The sequence below is a fragment of the Myotis lucifugus genome, unplaced genomic scaffold (assembly GCF_000147115.1).
Source record: "Myotis lucifugus unplaced genomic scaffold, Myoluc2.0 scaffold_45, whole genome shotgun sequence".
NCBI lineage: Eukaryota > Metazoa > Chordata > Mammalia > Chiroptera > Vespertilionidae > Myotis > Myotis lucifugus.
The window spans coordinates 3,010,410-3,030,529 of NW_005871093.1; the positions used below are offsets into that span (position 1 = coordinate 3,010,410).

General features: G+C 39.5%; 1 protein-coding gene across 1 annotated transcript in view; it reads right to left on the reverse strand.

The window, feature by feature from the left end:
- The window catches only part of LOC111825885, a 699,632-nt gene that overhangs the window by 408,519 nt on the left and 270,993 nt on the right, over positions 1–20,120 (reverse strand). The window lies entirely within an intron of this gene.

Genomic DNA, 20,120 nt, shown 5'->3' on the forward strand with positions numbered 1-20,120 from the left:
TGAGAAATGTCACATGAAACACTAAAATTAAAAATATCTGGCACTGCCCTGACTGATGTCACAGTGGTTAAAGCATCAGCCCCTGCACCAAAGAGTCACAGATTCAATTCCCACTCAAGGGCATGTACCTGGGTTGCAGGTTCAATCCCCTGCCCAGGTTGGGGTGCATGCTGGAGACAATCAATCGATGCCTTTATCTCTCTGTCTCTGTCTCTCTCTGTTTCTCCCTCTCTCTACCCTCTCAACCCCTCCCTCTACTCTCTCTAAAAATCAATGGAAACACATCCTTGGGTGAGGATTAACACACACACACACACACACACACACACACACACAAATGGCACTGTATCATTTGTAAATGATTGGATATGAAACTCCTCACCTCCACCTAAATTCTGTGTCTATAATCCTAAATGAACATTTAAAAATAATATAAACAAGAGCAAAAATTTCCCTTCTCAAAATTCCCCTCTTTTCTCTGTCATAGTTAATTTTTTATATTATTAAAGTTATTGGGGTTACATTGGGCAACATAATCAGATAGGTTTCAGGTGTGGGTTTCTATGATAGCCAATATCTTGAAGCAGTTATCTATTGCACTGCTTCTACTACTATATCCCAACACTCCCCACTTGACTTACACAGACCTCCTCAATAACTTTTCCCAGATAAGCCACACAACAATTGTTGGGGACCTCGGACCTTTATGACTACTTTGCCTTGGCCTCAAAAGACCTCCCTTCCCTAGCTCTCTCTTTTCTAGTTCAAGGACTTTTTGTAATGCTGCCTATTCAGGGAGACCTTTATATAATACAAAAGCAATCTTCTCAAGCTTTCACTCATTTAACAAATATATTTTGGGCACCTAGTACTAGTATATACCACGTACAAACTCATCAGTGCCCTACAGTGCTAAGAAAATAATTTTGTAGGGTGAAAATCCTCACCTCATGGAGTTTAGAATTTAGGAGACAAATACTAATCAAATCACACAAATGTGTAATTGTCAACTGAACTAACTGCTCTAAAGAAAAGGTAAAGGGTACTAAAGTTGGGGAAAATAGTCCAGTCCAGAGGAAGGGGTTGTGGCTGAAAACATGAGTGCCGTTTGATCTAGATTTGAAAGTCTGAGCAGAGAGAAAAGCTTGTGCAAAGGCCCAGAGGCAGCTGGTAGCACAAATCCTTGAAAGGACCAGGGCAGGGAGTAAGTATTGTTTATCTCAGTAACCCCAGAGCTTCACATACAGAGTCAGGCAAATAATAGGTGGAACATATATTTATACTTGCTAAATAAATAAATAAGACAACTAGTCAAAATATCCAAACCTACAAACCACAACAATCTATACATATAAAAGCCTAAGCGACCATTATAACCAATTGACCAAATGGGTCGACTGGTCACTATGATGCACACTGACTACTAGGGGGCTGACGATCAATGCAGAAGCTGCCCCCTGGTGGTCAGTGCGCTCCCACTGCCAACCTCCCGCGGTCCCTCCCCAGGCTGGCCCTATTAGCCCTGATTGGGGCTGGGCAAGATGGCCCCTATTGACAGTCAGGACAAGGGACCCCACCCGTGCACGAATTCGTGCACCAGGCCTCTAGTGATTTAATAATATCCCAGGCTGCCTCTAACACAGAGTAAAGCAACCTAGAAAAGTTGATTAAAGCAGAAAATCAAGAAACCGAGCAGGCACTGATGGCACACAAGAAGGATCACAGAAAATAGCAAGAAGCCCCAGAAAAAAAGAAAAGCCTTGTCCTTGGAACAAAAAGATATCAAAGATAACAGTTTCATTAGGCAAATGAGCACCTCTGGTCTAACATCACTGCCGATGATGTACCCTCTGCCATTGAAGAGGCAGGCCTCCTGATGCAATGAGGATGTGGTGAGGTGTGTTCAGGGGAGGAGTTGAGATCAAAGCAAGTGTTCACAGCCATTGATTCCACAGTCTCAGAACCTTGTACACTGTGCCTAACTCCTGTTAAATGTTCAATAAAAGACTGCCATATTTATTCCTTTGCCCAGTGTCCACTACCAGCCAGCTATGTCAGACATCCGTTCAGCTCAAACTATTCAGTGCTTAGTCTCACATGTAATCATGATAGTCAGCTATCATGAAAAGACACTCAGGTATAATGACAATGCTAGCAGAAGCAGCCAGGTGAGTTCCATCATGGACTGCTTCTATATAATATGATTAAATTGTACCACTTCTAAGAATAATATATAAACTCCACACCGTGTAAAACACACACACACACACACACACACACACACACCTCCTTTCTTTGTGATATAACCCACCTATTGCCCTGCATTACATGCATGTGGAGTATCAGATTAATAAACAAATGATATTTAATAATGTATCAACTGGGCTTTTAAAAAAATTATGTCTCTTTAGAGACCAAATCTTTCATACCAAAGGTGCTCCAAAGTATATTGAAAATTATGTGCAATTCCATACAAATGTGAATTAATATTTATGAGACTATGTATAATTTTTTCCAAATTCATTTTATTCTCATGTAGCTTATTAATCAAGGCATTCTCACTGTACTGCAGAACAGCTACACAGAACAAATAGACCCCATGCTGTGACATTAGCTTGTAAGAGACCTGCTGAAGTCTTAGCAGCAGCAGTACAATCATCTTAGCTCCAATTAATATTGAGATTTTCAACTCTGGAGGGTGTGGGGAGGGAAGGGGAAGAGAGACCAGAACAAAGTGTGTGTAGAGTAGAAGCTTAACAGGTAAAGAAGAAATGAACAGTGTTTTAAAGGTTTTTATTATATAAGAAGTTTATATTTTCAAAGACTAGAGATGATCTTTATTCTTTCAAAGGTATAGTTATTATTTATAAATTACTATATAGGCCCTTTAGTACAATTCCTGAATAAAACAGGCCATTATTTCTTTATTCCCTCTATAAACATTTACTGACTGCTTATTATGCATATATTAAAATAATCGTTTAATTTTCATTGACTGTCTTGGGGCAAAAAAATGACAAAAACTTTTCACTATAAACAATGAGAATAAAAGACAAATAGATTTATTATAAAGGCAATCAGCCTTTAATAGTCTAAAGAGCTGTGCACCTGATTACATACACGTGTATACGTAAACATATAAACAATGTTCAATCTTTTTCTTCTCGTGGCACATATAAACTAATTACTAAAATTCCGCAGCACAGCAAAACATATGAAATAAAAAATAGGTATAATTTTGATTCATTCACACCAGATGGCTATTGTTGTTTTGGCTGTTGTCATTTTTTTTATGTGGCAATCTAAGGGAAAAGAGGTCGGTGCCCCTAACTAAATAGGCAGATATCACATGTTTTATGGCACACTGGTTGAAAATTGCTGGTATATATATATATATACATCCACAAACCCACCACCAACAAACTATTAGCAACTAATTTAAGAATTTCCTTAAAGAAACATAGGCAGTCTATAAAATAATGCTACATAAATATGTAGAGTAAAACTGTCTAGTTTGTAAAATAAATTTGTAGAACCAATAAAAGATTTTTAAAGGCCTAATGATTTATTAGTCTACCATGACCTAGGCTAGTGATTCTCAATGAAAATTAATATCCTTCAGAATTACCTTCATTGCTCTTTGAAAATAAGAGGACTATGCCCCATACTCATCAAGGAAAGCATTTATCAAACAAGCACTGGGAGGGAATGTAAAGGAGGGCAGAGGGATAAGAGAGAGATCAGGGAAAATGCTTTAAGGCATTCATTTGACAATCACAGTAGAAGCAAGCAAGAAAGCCAGCGAGCCAACGAGCCAACAACAGAAGGCTGGCAGTGAGGTCAAAAGATTTAGACGGGGTAAATACATGCACAACAGATGGGAATAAGTTTCTTGAAGAGTTGATATTATCTGATATTTCGGTCACTGGTGATGGTGGGCAGGGTCATAGCAGTGCATATGCTGAGAGTCTCAGAGACCAACTGACCAAAATAAGTGATCTTGCTCTTGACTTCTCTTATCCTAAATTCCAATCATCTGCTGGTTTCCTCTGCCACTCCTGAATTTTAAAATGAGATGGTTCAGCGCTGTGCAAACTGGGAAAGAGTAACAATTTGCCAATGAAACACTATGTGGGCTTGCAGGGCTCCATTTGCTGGTTACAGATGAAGCCAGAGACAATAGAAAACGAGGGCATGATTTGTCTGCCTAGTATGAAAAGGGTTTTAGAAGAAAAGTCTCCAGCTAACTTTCCAACCAAACTAATCTAAGGGCAGCTCATCAGTTACAGAGCATCTGTGGTATGTATGCCTGCATGTGCCCATGTGTACTCATACTGTGAAAGAGGGGTGCAATTTGTATAGAACCTGTTCTATTAGTTATCTGATCTTAGGGACTTGTATAGAAAAAAACAAAGAAGACAAAGTGGCGGGGAGTGCTGTGCCTGTCACCATCAAAAGGCTCTACTGGTTGTGTGTGTGCTGTCATTTTAGTCTATCAAATCTTTTGTTGATTTATTGCATTACATTTGTACTGCTTTGAATGCTTCTACTGATTCCGTACTTCTCCCAAATGCAAAAGAAGTGAAAGGGTTTATAATGATCATACGAAGTGAAAAACTCACAAAGAAACAAACAAACAAAAAAACAGCTCTTTTTAAAACTTAAAAATTGCATAGATATATTCACATTGGTCCCCCACTTCAGGCTTTTGAACATACGGACTTATTGACAGGCTTTCAGGACCTAAAGTTTTCAGTAAGTAGAGGAGACTACATTACAAACGAAATAACGAGTATGGCATTCAAAAGATCATCTATCATGTTCACATTTTTAAAAAGTAAACATCAAATTAGCAACTATGTGCCAGATACTTTGTCACCTGTTAGAAATATTCTAAGAAAGGATCACTGAACTCAGGCTGCTTAATGACGGTAACAAGCAAATCAGTGAGATATTTTAATACTAAAGTGGGTTAGGTTAGGAGTAAAGAAGGTGTTCTCTACTGCTACCTTCCACTGCATTAAAATCGCAACCCTGTATTGACATAAAGATAGAAAAATCAACCAATCCAACAAAACAGAAAGTCTAGAAATAGACCACACACACACATATATATACACACACACAAGTGTTTTTCAGCAAAATGCAAAAGCAATTCTGGGGAGAAATGATAATCTTTTTAACAAATGTTGATGGAACAAGTAGATATCCACATGCAAAAACTTGATTTTATCTATATCTCAATCTAATTAGAAAAATTAACTCAAATATATCAAAAATCTAAATGTAAAACCTAAAACTATGAAACTTGTAGATGAGAATATGGGAGAAAACTTTTGTAACCTTGTGTTGGGCAATGATTTCTTAGATATTGTACCAAAAGCACAATCCATAAAAGAACAAATTGATAAATTACACTTTATCAAAAATTAAAATTTCTACTCTTCAAAATACACTGTTAAGAAAATGAAGAGATACACCATTTAACTGAAAAATCTTGTAAAGTGTCTATCTAAAAAAACTGTATCGAGAATATATTTTTTTAAATTATCGAAAGTAGATAAAAGAAAGCAAACTGATTTTAAAATGGGCAAAATTTTTATCTGAATAGACATTTAACTGAAAGAGACATACAGATGGCGAATAAACACATGAAAAGGTGTTTAACATCAGTAGTCCTTAGGAAAATGCAAATCAAAACCACAATGAGATATCACTACATACAGATTAGTATAGCTAAACTGAAAAAGAATGACCATACCAAGTGTGGTCAAGGATGTGGAGGAATGTTCATATACTACAGGTAGGAATGTAAAAGTACAGCCACCTTGAAAAACAGTTTGGCCATTATTTTAAAAGTTCTAAGTTCAGCTTATATGCATATATGCTTAGCCCACAGACAGACAATAGTGCAAGGGAGATCTGAAGAGGGCAAGGTGAAGGGGGACAATGTAGGGGAAAGGAGGACATCAGTAATATTTTCAACAATAAAGATAAATAAATAAAAATATTCTAAGTTCGCCTACCATATGACCCAACCATTCTCCTGCTATGTAGTTCTGCAAAGAAATAAAAGCACATGTCCACATAAAGATGAATGTTCATGTCAGCTTTACTTATTACTAGAGGCCTGGTGCGTGAATTCGTGCACAGGTGGGGTCCCTCGGCCTGGCTGACGATCGGGGCCGATGGTGAGGGGGGCGGCAGGGGGTGTTGGCCGGCTGGCTGGGGAGAGGGACCATGGGAGGTTAGCCTGCTGGGTGGGGGAGGGACCGCGGAAGGTTGGTCGGCCAGGGGGAGGGACAGCAGGAGGTTGGCTGGCAGCGGGAGGTTGGCTGTGGAAGCGCACTGACCACCAGGGGGCAGCTCCTATGTTGAGCGTCTGCCCACTGGTGATCAGTGCGCATCATAGCAACCGGTCGACCGATCAACTGGTCGTTCGGTCACTTAGGCTTTTATATACATAGATAGCCTAAAACAGGGAACAACTCAAATGCACATCAACAGATGAATAAACAGTCATATAACTCAATTCAGTATTACTCGGCAATATACACTATAACATAAATAAATCTCAAAATAATTATGCTGAGTAAAAGAAATCAGACTAACAAAATATTACATTCTGTATGATTCTATTTATATAAAACTCTAGGAAATGTAAAATAATCAATAGTAACAGCAGGTTAGTGGTTCCTTGGTAGAGACAGGAGGAGAAGATTACAGAGGGATATGAGGAACCTTTTGGGGTGAAGTACATATTCATTGTCTTGACTGCAGCAATGGTTTCATGGGTGTATACACATGTGAAAACTTATCAAATTTTATACTTTTAATTCATACAGTTTACTAATATGTCAATTATGCATCAAAAGAGCTATTTTTAAAATGGCAACCTTTGCTATAATGCAAAACTGCATGTTACTATTACCAATAACAAAAGAGACTTGCTTTTCAGATTCCTGAAACAAAAGGATGACCACACTCTGGCCTTAGCCCATAATGTGGCCATGCAGTTTCCCCTGGAGAAAACTCGGCTATGAACATTAACGTTTCGGTCAGACTGAGGAGTGGTGCATGTGGTCTTCACATCATTCTCAGCGACGAGCTCATATCGGTGCCTATTTTCTTCACTTCTGACAGTCAGTGCTCAGTTATACAGAAGCTAACCTTTCATAAAGTTTTCCTATCTTTCTTTCAAGTACTCTGGTTACTGTTTGATCACAACCTCTTTCATGAACACTTTAATCAAAAAGCAAAGGGACAAAACAAGTAATTTTTTACTGCCCTCAACTTAAAAAAAATTGAAGCACATTAATGAAATATACTTAATACCTGATCCATAGGACATAAGGGAATCCAACGGGGAGAAGACAACCGATTAAAGAGAGATATTGAAATCAAGTACAGATAAATTATGTATATAAAGACTTCTGTCAAAGGTACAGTGTGACTGCCAGAAAGGAGGAGCAAAAACACAAAAGGACCACAAAACCAGATGCTGAGAAGCCCTCCTAAATTCCGCTATGGGATGAGATCACAAGTGTCAGTTTAAGTGAGATTTCTGCGCACTCTGTGAATTGAAAACGACCCAGCAGTCTCCCATTCCCATAGATAATTGAGAGTTGGCTGCTGTTAGACTTTAACACGCTCAAAGTGGCTGAGTCCCTGGCAACCAGATGCTATTGCTTAAAACAGTTTAGGCTCTTAGCCCTGAAGGATTCCTAAAATTGGATTACAGTCCCTCCAGATAATCTGAGAAATACAGCATGACGAAAAGGAAACCTGAAAAAGAAATTAACTGCATAACAGCAACATTCCAAGAGCTGAGCAAAGCATGACTGAGGCAGAAAATCTCATCAGCAAGGGCTCAAGGGCAGCAACATACACAAAGGGTGAGTGGAAAAAGTGAAAGGTACCCACACAACAGAGGAGAGCACAATGGAAGCCAGAAGAGAAAGTGAGCACCAACCAACTCTCAGACCTTTCAGAGGGCAGGCAGGGACGTGGGTTGCTACCTGAAGAGAGGCAAGCAGAGCACACACATTTCTATTATTCTCTCGTCCATACAAATCGAATACACTAAGGTCACACGTGCATTTGAGAGGATGCATAATTCTAATGATAGCCCTTTTTACTTAGCCATTATTAATTTTTCACTAGGCATTCCATGCAAAAGATGGGGAAAGAGTCAATTAGTATACTTATTACACTCTAACAAAATAATGACTAGTTGGATCTCCCCCCATATACTACTCCACAGGGATATGGCTATGAATTCATCACCATCCCTGAATTCCTAGCCGAGAACACTGTATGAGGTACACACTAAGCTGGTTTTGAACAAATGGATTAGAGAAATGAGAATGCCATGAATGTTTCTCTCAGTCTAGAGGATGTTCCACCATGCTATGAATCAGACTACTCCATCTCTCTCTTCATTTCTCTGAAGAGCTTTCTAACTTATCTAGTTACAACGCCTCAGTCACCCTGGCAAAACCATTACTATTCCTCTAAATACAAAAGAGGAAGAGAACAGATGCTTCAGGTGATGTCATAAATCACTTTATTAAGTCCAAGAGAAGAAAAAACAAAGAAGGGACTGACTGGGAAAATGTTGGGTATTTCTGTCATTTTTGTGACTTGTTATCAATGCCAAATTACCATTTAACTGGGTCTCAGTATGCCCCTATTCATTAAAAAAAAAATCAAGAATGGCTGATACTATTATACAGGTATTCTAGACAAGGATCCTGATTGGCCAGAAAAAACCTCTTCATATCCAGATTTTTTATCCAGATTAGTGAAAGGCGTAAACTGTTTTCTTCCCTTAAAATTTTCCCAACTTCTACTCTTCCCCAGGCACCCACATATTACCACATCTTCATTTTAAATGATCAATGTCTCTAAGAGTATCCAGCAATTACCTCCTAATACTGTTGCAGTTTCTGTAAGTGGTATGTGCTGAATGGTTACTTCCCTGTGAGGTCCTGGAAAAGACGGGTACTCCAGCTTTCATTTGGAAATGGTGGCCTACTCTGGGTGCGCATTGGGTTTATAGGGTAACACTATATAAGATGATGTATGCACCAGGAATCCAACCAATAATATGGATATCTGGCCCTAAGTGAATCTTTAATTTACTTGAGAAAAGATAACAGTGCATTCATTCATTTCACTTTTCTAACAGAATGAGATTAAATTATCCACAGGAGATAAGGACTAGGATTCTGAGCCCTGGAAGAGTCCTCCATTCCTCTCTGCCATGCTATACCAGTTCTGATCCTTATTCTTTCCCTTAATCTTCACCAAAAGAGAGGGGGGATACTGATGTAATTTCGGAATCTTACAAAGGGGTGCACAAAGTAAGACCACTCATAGTTCTGCATTAATGGGCAGCAGAGAGTACCTTGATGTTGACTTTAGTTAGGGCTGACTATGCTGTCATAGAAGCTGGGAGTGAGGAACTACTTCTTAGAGAGGCCCATTTAAGAAAGTACAATCTCTCTCTCACACACACACACACACACACACATACACACACACCATAAAAAGAAGGCACATTCTGTCCTCTCAGCAGACTGGAAATAACTTTATGGAAGGTAATTTAATGTTTAGAACTATTCAATGACAGAAAAAGAAACTTCTCACAAAATTCAAATTATGTGACTCTGAATATAAATACATTTTTATACAGCATACTGGAAAGGGTATATGGATTAGTGTCAGTTCCCTTATGGCTCATGTTTTCCAAGTAGTTCAGATATGTTTCTTGAGAACTATGAAATAATTATTACTTTAGTAATAATTCTATAACTTTCTCCCAACTTCCTAGAAGCTGTAGTCAACCTCCCACTGGAGACAAGTAGGCATTCTTGTGTTTACAGAGCAGTGATGCAGAGACCCGACACACCCATGTGCACATACACATCCTCACACCGCACACACATAATTGTTACACCCCTTCTCAAACTGATTTCAATTGGTTTCTCAAGGACAAACACCAATCTATTTCAATAGCTGTAATTGAGGGTCCTCCAGCGCAGCGGTCACCAACCAGTGGTCTGGTGGTCTGTGAGGTCCAAGAGGTTGGCAACTGCTGGTTTAAGGAAACCTTTGGAGCAGCAGTCGCCAACTGGTGGTCCATGGACCACTGGTGGTCCGAGAGGTCCGAAAGGTTGGCAACCGCTGCGCCAGAAGATGAACTCTTCAGTTCCTTCAACTTCTTCAGTGTTACTGTCCTGACAAGCTATTTAGCGTATACAAAATGCTCAACAAATGTAGCTTAGAATTCATTAATTCAGTAGAAGTTTTCTTCTATATAACACTTTCCAGATCTTTAAATATGTCTGTGAGATTTCTCTTTTATATAAGCATTATTTAAGTTCTTTGTACCAACTCAGTTTTGATTAGACAACTAGTCATGATTTGCTGAAAGGTCAATACCATTTCTGAATATAAAACAAAGACTATGATTTTTAATAACCATTAATGTTTGTATGGCCACTTAAGAGTTGAGCATTTACAATACCTTTTAAAATCATCATCTCATCTGATTTCCTAATAACCCTATACAGCAGGCACCATCCTTTTCATTTTCTAAGTGAGGAAACTGAGGCTTGATAAACAAGTAACTTCCCAAAGTCAGACAATCAGCAACTGGCATACCTGTGGCCCCATGGCTCTAATTCTGCTCTCATTCCCTAACACCAGGTCATTATAGACTTACTTTAAGTGTCAGGATTATGACCTTTTGCTGGAAAAAAATTTTAAATTACGGTTTAGTATTCTCATTATAAGATCCTTCTGTTCACCTCCATTTCCCCTCCAAAGCATAGTTAGGGAAAGGCAATGCTTCTTATGTCAAACATCTGAAATCCTTCTGAAGGATTTAAATAAGAAATAAAAATCTAGACAGATATAAAAGCTTTGGCTTTCCTTTAAAACTGACAATCTTCACCATTTTATTTCAGAGCTGAAAAGTGGCAGGAAATGACACCTTTCTGACATTTAAAAAAAAAAAGCTATATAAATGCTCCAGACCCCAAATTTCACATTCTGCTTATGTGGGTCAATAAATATTGACGAATAATGACAGGGGCTATAAATACCCATATGTGCAAGAGGTAGAAATTCCTGTTCCATATTGCGAATGCTCTATCACTGAATGAGACACTTATATGGTTTCATGAAAAGTTTTCCAAATCTTGGAGCTTCTTCACACAGCTCTATCTTATGACTCTGCATACTCCCTTCTTCTCTTTCCTGTCATCCCCAGTCTTCTATCTCAGGTTTATCCAGAAGAATTTTATTTCCTTTATCATCATTTGGGTGAGGGAAAAAAAAAATATATATATATATATAAATAAATAAAATCTCCTGCAGGTTTAAACAAGAACATAGAAAAGTGTTGAAGATGTACCCACTGGCCTGAAACACTGACCAAATAAACTCCTCAAGCTATTTCAGCAGTGAGAGTAAATTAGACACTACAATTATAGTTGGGGAAGGAAAAAGAACTGTCCTTTCCATTGGCTACTACATTGCTTTGAAAGATGAAAGGCTGTGTCAGTTTACAGAAGGAAATCAGATGCTAATCCTGTGGTAATTATGTCATGCAAAGATGTCCAGATTTTTACCCAGTTTCTTGAGCAAGCCACAGGCTTGTCTGTATTACAAAGCTACCTATAGATAGATTTAGTGATGTTTAGGTACTTATTGGCCTATCAGATTCGATAATGAAATCAATCTCTCCCTTTAGAAGCTGTGGGTTAATGGCAAAGTTTATTAAACTGCAGGCAGTCATTCAGAAAAGATCAATAGAGACATGATTACAGAGTAACCAAAGGATTAAACACAAGATTTACCACAAAATTAAACTGAATTAAATGTTCTCTGATAGCACTTGAAATGCTGTCAATACTTTTAACTCATAATCCATGCTTTCTGTGTTTACCTAATAGGCAATAGGGTTGTCTGATTTGAGAAAATGACTGTCATATAAAACCATAAGCCACGGAGAACCATACCCCATTCTCACCATCCCTAACACAGGCCCTACACATCGTCACAGGCATTTATCTCCAAAACTGTGTCTATAAATTACATGCGTTAAACAATTTCCTTCTCTTCTCTCACACAGATGCATGAGGTGTGTGACATTGGCCTTTGGTTCCATGTCTAGGGGGCTAGAAAATGTTATCTGGTTGTAAGAAAATCAACCCTTTCTCATCCTGGGAGGATTTATTGATGCCACCACAAGCTCAGCAAATTATATTCACAAAGGTGAACTCTCCGTCACGGCCTCTGAAAGGTTACCACTGGCTAAACAAACTGGCAACACACACACTCTTAGTCAGTAGAGCAGTCGATATACATGACAGCTGTTAGAACTGACATCAGTACCACCGTGAGAGAGAAAAGCTCTGCAGGACCTAAAAGGATAAAGGCCAGGCCTGCTGTGGGGACTGGGAGGGTGTGGGCAAGAGCAGATGGGCTGGTAGAGAAATCAGTTATGAGGCAACAATTGAGCCTGTGGTTTTAAACTATCCCTTGGATGACAGCATGTGAGAGAGACTTGCTTTTTTCTCTATTTGCTATCATATTGCTGCTAGTACACTTCATCCCACAAATGGCATCAGCCCTGTCCTGATGGCCGGCAGGCTCCAGTGATTTCAGTAGTAATCCAATATGGCAGCTGTTTTGTCAAGAAGGGAAGAGCTGGGTTGGAAACAAGATGCTGAGGCTGATACCACGCTGCAATTCTATCATCCCCTCGTCAGCATACTGATTTACACCAGAGCAACCACTTTTCTTCTCAGGAGTTAGCTAACCTTACACCACCATTCAGGGCTATAGGTAGTTCCCAATATCTCTCAATTCCTCAGGGAACAAGAAGGCCATCTGGCCTGCAGAAGAAAGGGACTCTGCGCCCCACTGGAAAAGCTGGGGCTGAGGTACACAAAGCTAAAGCTTCTTATGTCAAGACTCCTTGATTGACAGAGATCTTAGATTATTGCCCACTATAGAAACTTCATTCCAAGAAAACGACAGCACTTCACTGTTATCCATGGTTTTTATTCATTTCCTATTTCCTTCTCTGTGTCTTAGCTCAATCTAGTCCTGACACAGGCAGATGCTCTGGTGGCAGTTAGATCTGGGTTTAAGGATTGCTGTGCCACTTTGTGGCTTTGTGAACTTAAGCAAATCTCCCAGCCTGTTTAAACCTCCACTTGTATCCTGGAATACAGGGGTAGGGTTAGGAGGTTTAATGAACTCTATGGCAAGTGCCCAGAGTGTTTCTTAGCAAAAAAGATGATATATAAATGACAGGTGACAAATTCTTCTTCCTGACTAATGCAATCACATTATTAGTCATTACAAAGGGAAACTGTTCATCACTAGGAAAGGTTATATTTGGCATTAGAGGATTAATGGTGGGATCTATTCTCCAATGTTTCAGGACTGTGTTTGCTAAATGCCTTTTAGTATACTATGAGATGTACTCAACATTTATAACACCCACTTTAATTACTGCAGCGCCATGTAAAGCCTCTGTTTTGTCATTTCTATCAAATGAGGGCTATTTATGGCACCTAACTTACAAAGCAACCATTATAATTAAGTAAGTTAATACAATTTCTGAAATATATTAGGTTTAGTTATCTTATTAATATGAATAGTCTTGACCAAAGTCACAGAGCTTGGAGACAGCGCCAGGATTCCATGCAGATCTATGTGGCTGCAGAGCTCACGCCATCATAACACCTTTGAACTGAATGCAAAAGCCAGGATGTGGCCAAGCACTGCCCAAGACTTATAATGTGGTTTGGGATTCCATCTCTCTACACTTCTCTATTCCTTTTTTTTAAATAAGCACATCACTTGATCTATTTAACCTGTCAAATAATGCAAAGAAAAAATAATTTGCTGTTTGGAATAATAACACCATATAAGTTTCCATTATTTTCCCCCGAAATCTGCCTTCTGTAATTTATAAGAAGCACAAATAAGAAAAAGTTATGTGAAAAAGAAAGAAATATATTTCTCATCACTGCCCAGAATGGAAAGGGGGAAACCTTCAAGAAAGTTTAGTCTTTTGTACTCATGATACATCCCCATTAAAAAGACCACCATGTAAACAATTCTTAGAGACAAGCAAAAAGATCGCCTGAAAAAGCATTTGCCCCTGATTCTATCATAAATTTCTTTCAACTGCTTTACCCCTGCTGGTTTCCCAAATGAGACATCTGTCCATTTTCAAAATAGGTAAATAAATGCACACAAAATCATTACTAGATACAGTTCAACATGAAAAGACGGCTTACAAGGCTTCCCACCAGAGCCTAACCTTGAAAGAAAACGGTTTCTTGGACTCTATTAGGGAATCCCTCAATGTACCACCCCAAACCTTCCTGCACAGGCTTAATGGAACAGGGGGAGATGGAAAAAAGAAGGAGGGGGGAAAGCTCTCCTTCCCAGCTGAGCACTGACACATACAGTACCGATTGGGAGGCAACTTTATGTGCTCTTAGTAGTAGATTAATGAATGTAATTACCTAGCATTGTGGCTGTGAATGCTGCAAAAACTATAATTTATAGAGTGCTGTAAAGTTCTAATGTGTTTTTATGTCCATAAGCTGCTTAACCATAATGTAATGCATTTGTACAAGAACAGCCTAAGTGGCTCTCAGCTGAAGAGTGAACACAAGTGCCTGAACCTCAGCAATTCTACTTGTATGTCTTTATAGCCCAGCCCCGTGTGGTAAGCATCTGAAGGAAACAGCTGCTGAATTATACAAATAATTCTAGAGATAGTGACAAGGCCCTCTGCCTCTCTCACCATGAGAAGAGTTCTGGCTGACAAAGGGCTGCAGGCCTTAGTTAAATGCTAGAGTGGTGCTCTGCACATGTCTGGTGGTTCATTTTTCTTTTACCACCATTCTCACCACCCTCTCTGCCATTCCATCTACCTTCAGCCCCGACCCCTGGAGGAGGTTAGGGATGAGAGGGTGGTAAGAAAAGCCCAACAGGAAAAATTACCTTTCTATCTGAAAATATCCTACCTGACTTCTAGCTTGGAAAAAGCCTTACTGTTTTCAATATTTCTTCTTTTCCTGCCGTAATATTCTCAAGGAAAGGAAACTCATTTAGCTCAACAATTCTTCGGCATCTAAAGCAAACTAGCCCTTGAGACTGCCTTAGTCAGGGGTTTGAAGCATCTGGTATGATGGACAGATGATTATGATGCTCATACAGATGAGGGTGGTGGTGATAGCAGTCATTCTGTGCTGATGGTGATCATGGTGGTGGTGGCTGATACTCACTAAGCTTACCACATGCCAGTATCACATACCCACCATAATCCTATGAGCAGGAACTACTGACAAGTCATTTCAGATGAAAGACTGAGGGTCATGATTAGTAGGTGGCAAGACAGGTGTTTCAGTTCAAATTTTCACTCCAGAGCCTGTACTAAACTCCCCAGGCAAGTTACTTATGTAAGGTTTTCCATGTCTATAACATAGGGATAATAACAATATTTAGCTCATAGGAATGTTGTGAGAGTTAAATACGTTAATACACATAAAGTGCTTAGAATATGTGTGTCAGGACCTAAGCAATGGTTAGTCCACATGGGCCATCAATACAATTACTATTCTAGAAATAGGTAGAATATAAATACACCTGCGGTGGGCAAGGGTGGGGGGGAGCACTGTAAGCACACCAAAACCTGCCCATATTTCCATATTTCTAGAGGCAAACATTCAAAGTCTCAAACATCTATAACTGGGAGTTCCAGAGAGTTATCCTGAAACACAACAGTAGCTAATAACAGATAAAGCAATAGCATCGAAGTGCAATAGGCAAGTCCCACCCTACTTCCCAAAGCACAACACTGAGTGAACGGCACTCCCAGAGGGGGTATGCTGAAAGATCCTCAGGTGTAAGAGCAAAAAGGCCCAGAAATCGACCCAAGCCATTATGCTCAATTAATATTTGACAAAGGAGGCAAGAGCATACAATGGAGTCAAGACATCTCTTCAATAAATGGTGTTGGGAAAATTGGACAGATACATGCAAAAAAGGAAACCAGACCACCAACTTACACCATACACAAAAATAAACTCAAAATGGATAAAGGACTTAAAACGTAAGACGGGAAACCATGAAAATCTTAGAAGAATCCATAGACAGCAAAATATCAGACATATGTTGTAGCAATATCTTTACCGATACAGCTTCTAGGGCAATGGAAACTGAGGAGAAAATAAACAAATGGGACTACATCAAAATAAAAAGCTTCTGCACAGCAAAAGAAATTATCAACAAAACAGCAAGAAAGTCCACTGCAGGAGAGAACATATGTGCCAATGTTATATCTGATAAGGGCCTAATCTCCAAAATTTAGAGGGAACTCATACATCTTAACAAAAGGAAGATAAACAATCCAATCGAAAAATGGCCAAAGGACTTAAATAGACAAGTTTTCAAAAGAGGACATACAGAAGGCCAAGAGACATATTTAAACATGCTCAAAGTCACTAATCATCCAAGAGATGCAAATCAAAATGACAATGAGATACATCTCACACCTGTCAGAATGGCTATCAGCAACAAATCAACAAACAGCAAGTGCTGGAGAGGGTGTGGAAAAAAAGGAACCCTTGTGCACTGCTGGTGAGAACGCAAACTGCTGCAGCCACTGTGGAGAACAGTATGGAGTTTCCTCCAAAAATTAAAAATGGAACTCCCATTTGACCCAGTGATCCCACTTCTAGGAATATATCCCAAGAAATCAGAAACACCAATCAGAAAGTACATATGCACCCCTATGTTCATAGCAGCACAATTTGTAATAGCTAAGATTTGGAAATAGCCTCAGAGCCCATCAGCAGATGAGTGGATCAAAAACCATGGTATATCTACACAATGGAATGCTATACTGCTGTAAAAAAGGAAGAACTCTTACCATTCACAACAGCTTAGAATTCAGTGGTTCTCAACCTTCTGGCCCTTTAAATACAGTTCCTCATGTTGTGACCCAACCATAAAATTATTTTTGTTGCTACTTCATAACTGTAATGTTGCTACTGTTATGAATCATAATGTAAATATCTGATATGCAGGAGGGTCTTAGGTGACCCCTGTGAAAGAGTCTTTCGACCGCCAAAGGGGTCGCGACCCACAGGTTGAGAACCGCTGGCTTAGATGGACAGGGAGAGCATTATGCTAAGCAAAATAAGCCAGTCGGAGAAAGATAAATATCACATGATCTCACTCATGTGGAATATAATGAACAACATAAACTGATGAACAAAAACAGATCCAGAGACAGAGAAGCATTGAACAGACCTTCAAACTTCAGAGGCAAAGCAGGGGAGGGGTAGAGAGGGGGGTAAGAGATCAACCAAATGACTTGTATGCATGCATATAAACATAACCAATGGACACAGACACTAGGTGGTTGAGGGCATGTGCTGGGAGGTGGGGGTGGCCAGTGAGAGGTCAATGGGGGGAAAAGGAAACATATGTAATACTATATGTAATACTTTAAACAATAAAGAATTATTAAAGAGAGAGAGAGAGAGAGAGAGAGAGAGAGAGAGAGAGAGAATCCCTTGGCAACAGGAATCCCCCCCTCTCTCCTCCTCTTTTCAGTAATTATGCAATAGGATATCTGTGAGTAAATATTTTAGCAAACATTAAAAAAATAATAGCTTTAGGAAAACACAAGGCTGGAAAATCTTCAGGGCTCTTGGTTGAGTACAGAGACATGATGGCATTACTAGTACATCAGTGGCCGCACAGGAATGAACAGCTAGCGCTAAGACATACACTCAGGGTGAATTAATATCATGGGCTAATAAATAATTGATGCTCTTCCTAGTTAAAAATGTACTGCTCTCCAGCATTCATAGGAGCAGATGTGATTTGGATTCAATTAAAGTTCTATCCTGTCCAAGGGAAGAAATTCAGTCTCTCGGAGAGAGCCATGTGGCTGCTGCTTTACTCGTGTGCCAGACTGATCTGAGGAAGCCTCCAGATCCATCACTCGCACAGGGCCTGCTCAGGTACTAGCTCCACATCCATCTCCCCAACAGGAGAGTGAAAGGGGAGAAAATTTGAACATAAATAACAGGACAGGGAAAGTATTTCCCACGTCCTGAAAAAAAGGAGCTTTGACCTAGATGTGGGCACTGGTTCCTGTTCTTTAGTCTAAAAGAAGAGGGGGTGGGAGGAAATAAGACGTTTCTGAAAAAGCTGAATTGGAACTGGGCATAAAGTTTTGGGACATGGCCGGTTCTCCCCATGCCTTGCCCATCTTGAGTTTCCCCAACTACAAACCGCTGTTTTCCAGCAGTCAAGACCCACTTCCTCCTTACTAAAACAAAGTTGCTGGCCACATAGAAGTCCCCAAACATTCACTAGCTCCTCACCCTACCTGCCACCACCCTGCCGTTTGCCTTTCTCACCCCAGTTTCTCTTAGGGAACAGGATCCTAACCTGTCTCCTCACAGTTTCTACACACACACATACACACCCATCCTCTAACTCAGTCCAAAATGCTGCCTGTCATCTTCGGCGGGTGCACTTCTATCTCATGACTCCCTGTCAGAAGCCCATGGCTCCCTACTGCTCGCACCCAACTGATGGGATCAACTCTATCTTCCCCAGGGTCCTGCCATGCCTTTCTGGTTCACACACAACTCCCTCTGCATTCACCTGTCTTAAGGACAACTTCTCCCTTCTAAGCACCCTTCCCACGTTCTATCTACACTGATGTCTGAAAGAGGTCCCACTGGGATGAGGTAAAACTATATTAAAATGTTTATTTATATGTGGTTTCCATGTCATTATTTAATGGTTTCTAATTTTGTATATGCTGTATGAATACATATATAAAACTAAAATGAATAAAATTATATAACAGGGGTGTGTTTACTCTAAGTGTTGTTACCAATAGGGGTATACAGTCAAAAAAGTTTGAAGACTTCTGGTTTAGACTAAGGAGAGGCAGGCAAGCACCTTGGTAACAAAACCTTTACCTATACTTCTCTGAACACTCAAAGCTCTTAACACTCAACATGTCACTACGTGATTTATTGATATAGTTAACTAGACATTACAAATCACAGCCTACACATCCAAGGAGGTTTAGAAAATGGTGATCTGTGAAACTAAATCCCAGCATTGGGCAAATAAATAAACCATCATGCTGCAAGAAAAAAATCACATTTAGAACAAGTGTCAGGGGATCATCTTTTGGTATTAGCAATGTAATGAGAACTTCAGAGAGGTACGAGACCTCCAGGGAGCAAGTCCCAAGGTAATTAGCTGGCAGCCATCAAACACACCAGTATTATGTGTCTGGCCCAAAGATTTCTTTTAACAAAACATCAGGGATTTGTCTATCTGAATAGGATACCGTATTGAGACAGAAAATCAAGAGAAGAGGTGATAATACTTGCTCAGCAATACATGCTTTTCCCCAGGAGACAAAATAAATCCCAACTTCCTCATAGTCAGATAGGTCTCTGTGACCTGCCATTTCATTAGGGAAGCTCGAAGTTGCAACGTCCTCATAGACACTGGACAGAAGTTTATTGCACAGGGACTATTTCAATCCCTGCAGTAAAAGTTTCATGCAATTCCAGATCAATCAGGCAGCATTTGCAGTTACATCACTGCTAGTTCTAGGCTATGAATCTCTGTAGAGGACTGTCACATCATATCTAATCTCCCACAACACCATGTCTGGGACTTGATAGCCACTCAACAGACATTTGTTGCATAAACACTGAGAAAATATTTTTAAAACTTAAAATTCAATATTTACTAAGACTAGAATTCAATATTTAATATAATAGTCCGAAAGTCTCCAAATATTTTCTACACATAAACCATAAGGTATCTACCAAGATATTTGTGTCACACAGGGAGTTATGAACCATTTTCACTCCCCAAGCTCTACACAAAAGCAAAATCAAGAGTGGGCACAATAAATCTTTTTAGCCCCTTGGGTTTCATGTTCATAATTTGATGAGGGCAATCATAGTTAATTTAGTAAGAATAATAATAATCATATTAATGTCATAAACCTTAGTATTAAGTCTGCA